Below are 14279 nucleotides of genomic sequence, written 5' to 3'. Positions count from 1 at the left end.
CTTCATCCTCAGGGAAAAGATTACACTTTTTACTTTGCAATGCATGGCACATATGGGAGGCTAGATTACATTTACCTTTCAAACTACCTTCTCGAAAGAGTTGAGACAGCAAACATAGGACCAATCACGGTCACGGATCACGCGCCAGTCTCGTTGAGAATTCACTTCCTAGGTGCTCCTCCTAAATCCTGGACTTGGAGGCTCAACGAGACCCTTTTAGAAGATGTCAAGCACAGATAGAGGAAAAAGTAAACACAGATGGCCGCACCCATTACCTGGGAGGCACACAAGGCTTTTGTTAGAGGGGAGTTAATTGCCTTAGGATCGTGGGCCCATAAGCAAAGGACGAAAGAGGTAGATTCAGTGATTTCCCAAATATCTGTGCTTGAAAACCTTAATAAGAGACATCCCTCTAAGGTAACTCATGAGGACATAAGCAAATTGCGTATGCGACTTAAAGATCTCCTAAATATTAGGTCAGCAAAGATGCATAAGATGTCGAAATTTCAGACTTATGTCCATGGCAATAGGGGTTCAAAATTTCTCACGCGATTAATAAAGGGTCAAAGGGAAAAAACGCATATTGCATGCATCCAAAACAGTAAAGGTGAATCCCTGACCTTAACTCCAGAAATAGCCAATGAATTTGCATCTTTTTTTCTCCTCATTGTACAACTTACAATCAATTGACCCTAAGGATAAAGAAAAGAAAGCTGCTGCTTTCATTAACTCGGTAGTGGTCCCCGAACTTAAAACTGAGGAGGTAGATAGCTTATTAACTCCCGTCACAGAGGAAGAGGTGAGGGAATGTCTCCTGAGTATTCCTACTGGTAAAAGTCCAGGGCCGGATGGTATCCCCATACTGTATTATAAAAAAACTCCAGAAGATATTACTTCCCCAACTCACTAAACTTTGTAATTCACTGTTAGGAGGAGCTCCCCTTCCCTCACAATCCCTGATGGCCCATATAGTAGTACTGCATAAAGAAGGGAAGGACCCAAGTAGATGTGGCAGTTATAGACCCATTTCGCTCTTGAATGCTGACGTGAAACTATGGGCTAAAATTCTCAGCAAAAGGATAGCCAAATTTCTCCCCGTCTACTTGGGGAAGAACAGGTGGGATTCGTGGGGGGCAGAGAGGGTAGACAATAATGTAAGTAGGATTTTTCATGCCATCCATTATGCTAGAAAGGAGAAGACTCCTTTGATACTTGTAGGAACGGACGCGGAGAAAGCCTTTGACAGGGTAAGCTGGTCATTTATGAGAGATGCTCTCCTACATTTTGGCTTCCCCTCCGCGTTCGTTGCTGCGATTTTCTCTCTTTTCGGAAGTCCTTTAGCAAAAGTCTTAGCTAATGGATACCTCTCTGCTCCCTTTGGAATCAAAAATGGGACACGTCAAGGATGCCCCCTGTCACCCACTCTCTTTGTGCTGGCTCTAGAGATTTTCCTAAATAAAATAAGAACGTTAGGCAAAATTAAGGGTCTCCAAATGGGGCGCTACACGCATTCAGTAGCAGCCTTCGCCGATGACCTTCTACTATTGGTCACCAACCCAGAAGAAGCCTTGCCAGAAATTATGGAATTACTTGAAGATTATGGAGAAATCTCCAATTTCAAAATTAATTATGAGAAATCAGAGATGTCTCCATAGAAAAGAAAAGAGCAGATGACCTAGTCTCACTCTCACCTTTCCAATGGCCAGGACGAGCTATAAAATTCCTGGGAATCCAAGTGCCATCCGATCCCCGGCAATTCTATAGTTTGAACTACCCCCCTTATTTACCAAGATCAAGGCCTATCTCCGCTCTATTAAAATCCCATTCTTGTCTTGGCTAGGTAGAAAAAACATACTGACTACATATGCTCTACCACAGATACTATATATATTAAGATGTCTACCCATAAAAATTCCTGATAAGCTTTTTGCTGATTTTAGGAGACTTTTTACTAAGTTCTTGTGGGCTAGCGGAAGGCCACGTCTCTCCTATCTTCTTTTTATCAAGAAGAGGGCAGAGGGAGGTCTCTCTTTCCCTGACTTAAGAACCTACCATCATGCTATACACCTAGAAAGATGGACCGAACTAGCAGACCTGTCCAATAACAAATTACACGTCGACATTGAACGTCATCTTATGGGTACAAATGCCACAAGGTACATGTGGGTTGCCAATAAAAATAGAAAGAAGCTCTTGTTTATATCTGAAATGTCTAACTCTATGCTTTCTTATTGTCAGAAAACAGGTCTCCTGATGCATCAAAATAAACTTTCCCCACTAGCCCCACTTTCTGTCCTACCTTTACTTTATGAGAGGTAAAAGGAGTGTAAACAAACAGTGTTGGTACAATCTTACTGAGATGAGGATCTCAAACTTGCGCAAATCTACTGACTTAGATTCCTTCATGCAGGACATGATGGAGAAAATTCCGAGACCCTTTAGGAATTCACTAGCTATAAGAGATTTAACCATCACTTGTAGAGACTATAAGAAAAACTACGCTAGGGAAGCTTTAGACCCAACGTGGTTAAAAACCTTTCATTATCCTCTACTAGGCCTCCACTGAAAATGCTGTCCTACTTATATTCCCAGCTACTCCTTGCTCCACCTCCTGAGAAACTCCTGTATTTAAAGGCGTGGGAACACGAGCTTCAGATAAGCATTTCAGACGCAGATGTCAAATTTATCTTAACCACTTCAGCCCCGCTAGGTGAAACCCCCTTCATGACCAGGCCACTTTTTACACTTCGGCACTACACTCCTTTCACCGTTTATCGCTCGGTCATGCAACTTACCACCCAAATGAATTTTACCTCCTTTTCTTCTCACTAATAGAGCTTTCATTTGGTGGTATTTTATTGCTGCTGACATTTTTACTTTTTTTGTTATTAATCAAAATGTAACGATTTTTTTGCAAAAAAATGACATTTTTCACTTTCAGCTGTGAAATTTTGCAAAAAGAACGACATCCATATATAAATTTTTCGCTAAATTTATAGTTCTACATGTCTTTGATAAAAAAAAAATGTTTGGGCAAAAAAAAATGGTTTGGGTAAAAGTTATAGCATTTACAAACTATGGTACAAAAATGTGAATTTCCGCTTTTTGAAACGGCTCTGATTTTCTGAGCACCTGTCATGTTTCCTGAGGTTCTACAATGCCCAAACAGTAGAAAACCCCCACAAATGACCCCATTTCGGAAAGTAGACACCCTAAGGTATTCGCTGATGGGCATAGTGAGTTCATAGAACTTTTTATTTTTTGTCACAAGTTAGCGGAAAATGATGATGATTTTTTTTTTTTTTTTTTTTTTTTTTTTCTTTCTTACAAAGTCTCATATTCCACTAACTTGCGACAAAAAATAAAAAATTCTAGGAACTCACCATGCCCCTCACAGAATACCTTGGGGTGTCTTCTTTCCAAAATGGGGTCACTTGTGGGGTAGTTATACTGCCCTGGCAATTTAGGGGCCCAAATGTGTGAGAAGAACTTTGCAATCAAAATGTGTAAGAAATGACCGGTGAAATCCGAAAGGTGCACTTTGGAATATGTGCCCCTTTGCCCACCTTGGCAGCAAAAAAGTGTCACACATGTGGTATCGCCGTACTCAGGAGAAGTTGGGGAATGTGTTTTGGGGTGTCATTTTACATATACCCATGCTGGGTGAGAGAAATATCTTGGCAAAAGATAACTTTTCCAATTTTTTTATACAAAGTTGGCATTTGACCAAGATATTTTTCTCACCCAGCATGGGTATATGTAAAATGACACCCCAAAACACATTCCCCAACTTTTCCTGAGTACGGCGATACCAGATGTGTCACACTTTTTTGCTGCCAAGGTGGGCAAAGGGGCACATATTCCAAAGTGCACCTTTCGGATTTTGCAGGGCATTTTTTACACATTTTGATTGCAAAGTTCTTCTCACACATTTGGGCCCCTAAATTGCCAGGGCAGTATAACTACCCCACAAGTGACCCCATTTTGGAAAGAAGACACCCCAAGGTATTCCGTGAGGGGCATGGCGAGTTCCTAGAATTTTTTATTTTTTGTCGCAAGTTAGTGGAATATGAGACTTTGTAAGGAAAAAAGAAAAAAAAAAGAAAAATCATCATTTTCCGCTAAATTGTGACAAAAAATAAAAAATTCTAGGAACTCGCCGTGCCCCCCATGGAATACCTTGGGGTGTCTTCTTTCCAAAATGGGGTCACTTGTGGCGTAGTTATACTGCCCTGGCAATTTAGGGGCCCAAATGTGTAAGAAGTACCTTGAAATCAAAATGTGTAAAAAATGGCCTGCGAAATCCGAAAGGTGCCCCTTTGCCCACCTTGGCTGCAAAAAAGTGTCACACATCTGGTATCGCTGTACTCAGGAGAAGTTGGGCAATGTGTTTTGGGGGGTCATTTTACATATACCCATGCTGGGTGAGAGAAATATCTTGGCAAAAGACAACTTTTCCCATTTTTTTTTATACAAAGTTGGCATTTGACCAAGATATTTTTCTCACCCAGCATGGGTATATGTAAAATGACACCCCAAAACACATTCCCCAACTTCTCCTGAGTACGGCGATACCACATGTGTGACACTTTTTTGCAGCCTAGATGCGCAAAGGGGCCCAAATTCCTTTTAGGAGGGCATTTTTAGACATTTGGATCCCAGACTTCTTCTCACACTTTCGGGCCCCTAAAAAGCCAGGGCAGTATAAATACCCCACATGTGACCCCACTTTGGAAAGAAGACACCCCAAGGTATTCAATGAGGGGCATGGCGAGTTCCTAGAATTTTTTATTTTTTTTTGCATAAGTTAGCGGATATTGATTTTTTTTTTTTTGATTTTTTTCTCACAAAGTCTCACTTTCCGCTAACTTAGGACAAAAATGTCAATCTTTCATGGACTCAATATGCCCCTCACGGAATACCTTGGGGTGTCTTCTTTCCGAAATGGGGTCAGATGTGGGGTATTTATACTGCCCTGGCTTTTTAGGGGCCCTAAAGCGTGAGAAGAAGTCTGGAATATAAATGTCTAAAAATGTTTACGCATTTGGATTCCGTGAGGGGTATGGTGCGTCCATGTGAGATTTTATTTTTTGACACAAGTTAGTGGAATATGAGACTTTGTAAGAAAAAACAAAAACAAACAAAAAATGTCCGCTAACTTGTGCCAACAAAAATGGCTGAATGGAGCCTTACCAGGGGGGGAGTGATCAATGACAGGGGGGTGATCAATGACAGGGGGGTGATCACCCATATAGACTCCCTGATCACCCCCCTGTCATTGATCACCCCCCCCTGTAAGGCTCCATTCAGACGTCCGCATGATTTTTACGGATCCATGGATACATGGATCGGATCCGTAAAAATCATGCGGACGTCTGAATGGAGCCTGACAGGGGGGTGATCAATGACAGGGGGTGATCAGGGAGTGTATATGGGTGATCACCCGCCTGTCATTGATCACCCCCCTGTAAGGCTCCATTCAGACTTCCGCATGATTTTTACGGATCCATGGATACATGGATCGGATCCGTAAAAATCATGCGGACGTCTGAACGGAGCCTGACAGGGGGGTGATCAATGACAGGGGGGTGATCAATGACAGGGGGGTGATCAATGACAGGGGGTGATCAATGACAGGGGGGTGATCAATGACAGGGGGGTGATCAATGACAGGGGGGTGATCAGGGAGTTTATATGGGGTGATCAGGGGTTTATAAGGGGTTAATAAGTGACCGGGGGGGGGGGGGGGTGTAGTGTAGTGTTTGGTGGGACTGTACTGACCTACCTGAGTCCTCTGGTGGTCGATCCTAACAAAAGGGACCACCAGAGGACCAGGTAGGGGGTATATTAGACGCTGTTATGAAAACAGCGTCTAATATACCTGTTAGGGGTTAAAAAATTCGGATCTCCAGCCTGCCAGCGAGCGATCGCCGCTGGCAGGCTGGAGATCCACTCGCTTACCTTCTGTTCCTGTGAGCGCGCGCGCCTGTGCGCGCGCGTTCACAGGAAATCTCGCGTCTCGCGAGAAGACGCGTATATGCGTCCAGGAGGAGTAAAGCAACCACCTCCCGGACGCATATACGCGTACGGCGGTCGGGAGGTGGTTAAAGGGAACCTGTCACAGGGATTTTGTGTATAGAGCTGAGGACATGGGTTGCTAGATGGCCGCTTGCACATCCCCAATCCCCAATCCCCATAGCTCTGTATGCTTTTATTGTGAATAAAAACCGATGTGATACATATGCAAATTAACCTGAGATGAGTCAGAGCTTGAAAATATGACTCTTCTTTGGTCACACAAGTAAGATATGACTCTTATATGTTAATTTGCATATGTATCAAATCTTTTTTTACACAATAAAAGCACACAGAGCTATGGGGACTGGGTATTGCGGATGTGCTAGCGGTCATCTAGCAACTCATGTCCTCGGCTCTATACCCAAAATCCCGGTGACAGGTTCCCTTTAACTCATTCACATGGCTTCTCCAGAAGCATTCGCTTACAGGAGAACTCTTTCAAGATTCTCACGAGGTGGTACAGGACGCCGGACTTCCTACACAAAATAAACCTGATCTCTGATGTTAAGTGCTGGAGATGCCTCTAAGGAAAGGGGACAATCTCACACATATGGTGGTCTTGCCACTCCCTGAGTCTTTTTTGGGAGGAAATTGGGAGGAAGATCAATACTATATGCAACACGTGCATATCATTATCACCGGATTTAGTATTATTGTGGAAACCCCAATTAGATTTAACACCCTCAGCTGATAACCTCCCCACATACTTGATAGCCGCTGCGAAAATCCTTATACCAAGGAGATGGAAAGAAAGGGAGCCTCCGAGGGTAGAAGAATGGTTGGAGGAAGTTCACCACATCTGCCTCATGGAAGAACTAGTGGGATGGAATTTAGGAAAAAGGGAAAAGTTCCTTAAGGTCTGGAAACCCTGGCTAAATTTCCACGCAAAAAGGGTACAGATTAATAACGTCCTATAACGCATACTTAAGTATCCATTAAAAACAACATTCACAGGCCCAACCCGAATTGAGAGGGGTTATTAGCTATTAGCTTTCAGAGAAATATAGCACTGATCTCATAACCCATAAGTCATGGATATCTAACTCGCACAAAGTAGATAGTTTGTCTTTCGCTGAACTTGCAAAGCACTTGCCGGGGATGGTTTTTTGGTTTTGAGTTTAATATATGTATTTAATACTTAATAATATTCTGTCTCACTGTTTTGTATCCCTGATTATTAATCAGTGATAATCTTCTATGCTGTTAATAGCAAGATTGCATTGGAATATGTATAAATCTGCCACCTTTTGTATTTACATGAGATGATATTTGGATCAATGATAATGTCACATCTAAAAGTATGTTTCCATGTCAAGGCTCTCTTGCATAAAGTAAGGGATATTGTTAATATACTGCTCATCATAAATAAAGAATTGTAAAAAAAAAAATATAGATGCTTATGTGTCAGGGATTAAGTCCCCTAGTCTAACTTGGGCTAACGATGACCATATCTCCGGGTGAATATCTCTGCTTTTTCCTAGTAGGTCAGGGATAAGATTTGCTGGCAAAAGTGGAGATGGGTTGGGGGCTAAAGTTTTGCTTAGCTCTTAACATGTCTCCCTGATCCCTTTCAATAAGGGGTCAAGACCTTTGCTCTTATTGTGGATTGTGTCGGGTAACCAGAGAAGTCTCTGGAGCGCGGGTCCCACACTATGTTGCATTAGTTCTTGTACATCTGGTTGCCTCTTGGGATCCACTGATTCTAACCATCTGTTTACCTGTATAGCTCGGTAGTATTTTGACATGTCTGAGAGTCCCAAACCTCCTCTATCTCTAAGTCTGACTAAAAGATTGTGAGAGTCTAGGCTTCTCTAAATTCCTATGGAACGGGAGAAGAGTCGCCTAATCTCTAGGAAGAATGCTTTTGGTAGGTGTGTCGGAACCATTTGCATTACATATAGGATCTTGGGAAAAATATAGGCTTTAATCACATTCTTCCTGCCCATCCAGGATAGAAATGGCAAATTGTATTTCTGCATCAGTCGTGTGATATCACTTTTAAGAGGTGTGAAATTACATCCAAATAAATCCTCCAAGTTTCTTGGTATCAATATCCCAAGATACTTTATTGGGCCCTTGGTCCAGTGGAATGGAAGGTGGGACTGTAGGGAAGTTGCTCGTGAGTCAGAAAATGAAATATTTAATATTTCGGACTTAGTGATTGACCTTAAAATCTGAGATCTGGCTAAAAATCTCGATCTTTTTGGCTAAGTGTTCTAGTCCTTTCTCAGGGTTAGTCACCAAAAACAAAAGGTCATCTGCAAAAGCAGTGCATTTTAGATCTTCTTGGCCATGACTAACCCCTTTTGATTTCCGAGGACTGTCTGACCATCTGGATGAGCATTTCTACAACTAGGATGAATAGAGGGGGGACAGTGGGCACCCTTGCCTTGTCCCGTTTGTTATTTCAAAGGTTGGGGAAAGTGTGCCATTGATCTTCAATCTAGCATGTGGTTGCTGGTAAAGTTTGAATATTGAGTGTATGAAAGGTTCTGGAATGGCACATTTTTCTAGTGTCATTTTCATGAAGTTCCAGTTGACCCTATCAAATGCCTTCTATGCTTAACAGAGTCAACGGGAACTTTTTTTTTTAGCTGCGTGAATTGCATGGAAAATTCTGTGAGCATTGTCTTTCCCTTCTCTGCCTTGAATGAATCCCGACTGTTCTGGGCCTATTAGATAGGGTAATAATTTGCCTAATCTAGATGCTAAGATTTTGGCCCAAATCTTCAGATCCAGATTCAAGAGGGAAATCAGCCTATAGCTTCTACAGTTCTGGGGGTCTTTACCTTCTTTATGAATAAGTGTGACATATGATTCTAGTGTCTGTCTAGGCAGTTGACCTCCTTGCATTAACGCGTTGCACACGTCGGTGAGTCTGGGCAATAGGATGTCCTGAAAACTCCTATAGTAAAGTAGAGGCAGACCGTCTGGTCCTGGGCTCTTTCCCGGGGGAAAACGACACACAATGGAGTTCACTTCCTCCAGTGTAACTGGGGTAGTCAGGGAGTCTAAGTCAGCTGAGCGTACTTTTGGTAGTCTTAGGGAATCTGGGAATTTCTTGATAGATGTCCGCCTAATTTCATTTTGGTCTGAGGGTTTTTCTTGGTTATATAGGTCCTCATAACATTTTTGGAAGGCCTCTGCTATCTCAGGTGTTTCCTGTGTGATGTTGCCGTCTACCTTTCTTATCTTGGGGATGTGTGTTATATTTTTATCCTTTTTTAATAGCGAGGACATCAATTTGCCTCCTTTGTCCCCATGTGCGTACACTTTGTGTTGGAAGTTGAGCATCTGTTTCCTCACTCTCTGGGCTAACAGTTTTTTAAGTTGGGTTCTCAGTTCCGCTAGCTCTTCTTGTTTCTTACTACATGCAGACAATTTGTTTAGCTTTTCTATCTTCATTATCTGAGCTAGGATGGAGTCTAGAACCTTCTGCTGCTCCTTTTTGGCCCTAGTACCAATAGAGATGAAGCATCCCCTAACGTAAGCTTTGTGGGCTTCCCATTCAATAGGAGAAGTGCTGTGTGCGGTGGAATTGATCCCAAAATACAACTCTAGTTGAGACCTAACCTGTTCGATATGCAGTCTATTATTCAACAGAGATTCGTTAAGTTTCCAATTCCACTCTCTTCTTGGTAGCGAGGCCAGGGCGAGGGTCACATAGCAGGGTGCATGGTCAGAAATGGTGATACTCCCAATCTCGGCAGCGCTGGAAACAGGCAAAATAGAGGTAGATGTTAGGATGTGATCAAGTCTCTGGTAGGAGCCATGTGGATTAGAGAAAAAGGAATAGTCCTTAACTGTGGGGTTGCTATTTCTCCATATGTCAATCAGTTGTAGATCTTGCAGTTTTCTATGCAACCTGCTAATGTGTTTCTGAGCGATATGTGATTTGGATGTAGAGGAGTGGAGGTCTGGGTTTAATACCAGGTTAAGGTCAGCGCCCAATATCACCTGGCCCTCTGCAAAGTGTTTAATAGTTTCCAAAGCTTTGAGAAGCCATTGTACCGTATCTGTATTTGGGGCGTATAGGTTGGCTAAAGTGTATTTTCGTGAGGCTATTTCCCCTTTCAGAATCAGAAGTCTGCCTTCATCATCTGTGAGCTGCTGGTCTAGCGAAAAAGGTATGGAATGGTGAATAGCAATAGAAACTCCCTTGGAGGCTGAAGTAGGGTGAGTGCTGTGAAACCATTGGCTAAATGGGCGAGATGGTAGTTTTGGCTTTTTTTTTTTTCTGGCGTAAGTGGGGCTCTTGTAAAAAAGACTATGTGGGAACCCATTTTTCTTATGGCTAGCATCACCTGACCCCTCTTTTGAGGAGAGTTGAGGCCCTTAATTTTGAAAGTTGTTATTTTTACTTCCGCCATTTTCTCCTAAGTAACGAGACCCTAAGTACCCTCACTAGTGTAAGAAGTTCGTGGGCTTTTTTAATAGGGAAAGGGGGAAGAAGGGTAGTAGGGAATAGAATAGAGTAGAACAGAGAGAAGGAAAAGAAAAAAAAATATAAGAATAAAAGTATTAAGCAATACAACAATATCTTATTCAACTATAATCGTAAGCTTGGAGTTTGCTAAGTCAAGAGTGAGGGGGGGGGGGGTGTAGCGATGAGAGAGTGAGTTGGAGTCGGGGGAGAGAAAGAAACTTGACTTAACCTACGCACTCCAAGCTTGCAAACCAAGCTACATATCAATATCTGGTTGGTGATCCTGCAAAGTTAATCCAATTTTATTTGTCTTCCTTGGGGAGGATAGGTCAATCTGTCAAAACATATTACTTTCTATTAGGTCATATACCTATATAGGGTAGTTGGGGGTTTATGTCTACGTGCATTCCGTTCTTTACCAGCATGCTTAGGCTATAGTAGAATCTAGATCTAATACATAAACCTAATGACTCCCAATAAGTGGCATGTTATGTTAGTTAACATACGTCCAAAACTCAGAGCTCAAACCCTGTGTGAGGTAGCCGCTCTCCATGGGTCAGCTTTCAGTTGTCGCTAATCCAACTGTCCTTCGTAAATTGGGGCCTGCGTTCCCAGGTTCTGTCTTCAGGTTGGAGGGGATCGCATCTTGGACGCCGCTCTGTTCGTCTTGGACTTCGACTTTTGCACCTTCCTCCAGGGTTCCATCTGCGGAAGACTGGGTAAGTCAGCGGGTTACGCTATCGGCATCCATGATCAAATTTCTACTGGGTGAATTCCGATGGCATCCCAGGCTCTTTTCAGGTCGTCTGGGGTATGGATCGCGATGCGTTTTCAATTTTTTATGATCGCAATGCCGAAAGGGTACAGCCATATATATGGGATTTTTCGCGCTCTCAGCTCGTCCAGAAGTGGCTTCATGATGCGCCTCTTTGCAAGTGTAGTAGGCGCGATGTCTTGGTACAGTGCTATGTCTGCTCCGTCATATACTATTTGCCTTTTTTCCCTGGCAGCAGCCATTATGCGAGCAGTATCCACGAACGATAGTAGGCCGCAGATAACATCTCTGGGCCTTTCATTCGGCTTCAAGGCAGGCCTCAGGGCCCTGTGGATCCGCTCAATAACGATCGAAGCAGCAGACTCCTCGCCTAAAAGATCAGCTAAAATTTCCAGAGATACTTTGCGCAGGGATTCAGAGGCCCAGGACTCAGGTAGCCCCTTGATGCGAACATTTCGCCTTCTGCTTCTGTTCTCCTGATCCTCAAGCATTAGCATCGCTCTGTTAAGCTCTGTAGTGTGGAAGTTGAGGTATTCCGCCACTCCTTTGGAGTGTGTCACTAGCTCCTGTGTTGCAATTTCAAGAGTCTCTACCCTTTACCCCATTTGTGCGATCTCCGATTTGATGTCTGAAAGTTCAGTAAGCACTGTTTTTTTTGCCTTTTCAAGCGCCTGCCCCAGTACCTTTGTGAGAGGATTTCGAAACCGGTGAGGGGTCCCGAGACTCCACTGCGTCCCCTTGCGAGCTGGCTGCATCGGAGTCTTCTCCTTCTTCAGCACATGCTGCTGCCGCCATCTTGGGGCCCGCGCCTGGAGAGATGAGGGCTTTATTTTTGAGAAAACGCTGCATTGCTTGCTGGCTCTTTTGGGTTCTCGGGGTGTCAGGAGTATCAGCACCCCTATCTCTCCCGTATTTGACCATTTTGAAGTGGGTCACCGCTGTATAAGTGGTTTGATTCGCCTGAGTGCGGAGGAGCCGAGATCTCACACAGCCATCTGCAGTCACGGCTAGCCTCCGCCCCCCGGAGACGAAGTCTTTTGAAGACGTTTTTTGTTTTTGAAGCCCTTCAGTCTCAGATGCCATCTGATGGTTATGGGGCTGCAGTCAGCACCAGTAAGGGCCTTAATTTGGGTTGAGGATCGTCAAGTGTCTTGACGGACAGCCAATTGGATCCTCCGGCTCAGTGCTGGTGAAAAAAAAATCTCATTACCTGTATGCTGAATATAAGGAGAATAGCAGAAACTCCTAATGCTGGCCATACATGTAATGATTGTGGAGACCCTCAAATGCCAGGGCAGTACAAACACCCCACAAATGACCCCATTTTAGAAAGAAGACACCCCAAGGTATTCGCTGAGGGGCATATTGAGGCCATGAAAGATTGGAATTTTTGTCCCAAGCTAGCGGAAAGGAAGAAAAAAATTAAATAAAATTCCGCTAACTTGTGCCCAAAAAAAAAAAAATCTTCTTTGAACTCGCCATGCCCCTCATTGAATACCTTGGGGTGTCTTCTTACCAAAATGGGGTCACATGTGGGGTATTTATACTGCCCTGGCATTTTAGGGGCCCTAAAGCGTGAGAAGAAGTCTGGGATCCAAATGTCTAAAAATACCCTCCTAAAAGGAATTTGGGCCCCTTTGCACATCTAGGCTGCAAAAAAGTGTCACACGTGTGGTATCGCCGTACTCAGGAGAAGTTGGGCAATGTGTTTTGGGGTGTCTTTTTACATATATCCATGCTGGGTGAGAGAAATATCTAAAAAAAAAAAAAAAAAAAAAAGGGAAAAGTTGACTTTTAGAGAGATTTCTCTCACCCAGCATCGGTATTTGTAAAAATGCACCCCAAAACACATTGCTTTACTTCTTCCGAGCACGGCGATACCACATGTGACACTTTTTGGCAGCCTAGGTGGGCAAAGGGGCCCATATTCTAAAGAGCACCTTTAGGATTTTGCAGGGCATTTTTTACACATTTTGATTTCAAACTACTTCTCACTCATTAGGGCCCCTAAAATGCCAGGGCAGTATAACTACCCCACAAGTGACCCCATTTTGGAAAGAAGACACCCCAAGGTATTTTGTGATGGGCATAGTGAGTTCATGGAAGTTTTTATTTTTTGTCACAAGTTAGTGGAATATGAGACTTTGTAAGGAAAAAATAAAAATAAAAAAAATCATTTTCCGCTAACTTGTGACAAAAAATTAAAAGTTCTATTAACTCACTATACCCATCAGCTAATACCTTAGGGTGTCTACTTTCCGAAATTGGGTCATTTGTGTTTTTTTTCTACTGTCTGGGCATTGTAGAACCTCAGGAAACATGACGGATGCTCAGAGCTGCTTCAAAAAGCGGAAAATCAAATTTTTGTACCATAGTTTGTAAAGGCTATAACTTTTACCCAAACATATATGTAGAACAATACATTTAGAGAAAATTTTATATAGAAATTTCTTTTTTTTTTTTTTTTTAATTAAAAATGAAAGTGAAAAATTTCGTTATTTTTTTTTTTTTTGCAAACATTTCGGTAAATTTCGAGTAATAACAAAAAAAGGTAAAAATGTCAGCAGCAATGAAATACCAGCAAATGAAAGCTCTATTAGTGTAAAATAGTAAAATTCATTTGGGTGGTAAGTTGCATGACCAAGCAATAAACCGTTAAAGTTGTGGAGTGCCAATTTTGTCAAAAAAGGGCCTGGTCACTAGGGGGGTATAAACCTGTGGTCCTTCAGTGGCTAATTAATTGAATGCTTAAAAAATGTTTTGTCTCACTCATTTCTTCTTGTTGCATGTTGAAGCTCTACTTGGAACCTTGCTAAGATCCAACAATGTAAAATATGATTTTTTTGCCATTTTTCAAGTGGTCTTAAATTTTTGATTTGGACTGTATATTGTTATAAATAGTATTTACTTCATATTTTACTTGCTAGCGGCAATAATGCTCTATATTTTACATAACTGTTATTAATCAGTGATGTTGCTGCATTGTACATTTATTTATCC

General features: G+C 42.5%; 1 protein-coding gene across 8 annotated transcripts in view; it reads left to right on the top strand.

The window, feature by feature from the left end:
- The window catches only part of TRIP13 (thyroid hormone receptor interactor 13), a 173176-nt gene that overhangs the window by 39831 nt on the left and 119066 nt on the right, over nucleotides 1-14279 (top strand). The gene's annotated exons all lie outside the window — the stretch shown is intronic.

This window comes from Bufo gargarizans, chromosome 5, assembly GCF_014858855.1.
Source record: "Bufo gargarizans isolate SCDJY-AF-19 chromosome 5, ASM1485885v1, whole genome shotgun sequence".
NCBI lineage: Eukaryota > Metazoa > Chordata > Amphibia > Anura > Bufonidae > Bufo > Bufo gargarizans.
Note: the sequence above shows the minus strand (reverse complement) of the source record. Positions and strands in the feature narration are given on the sequence as shown.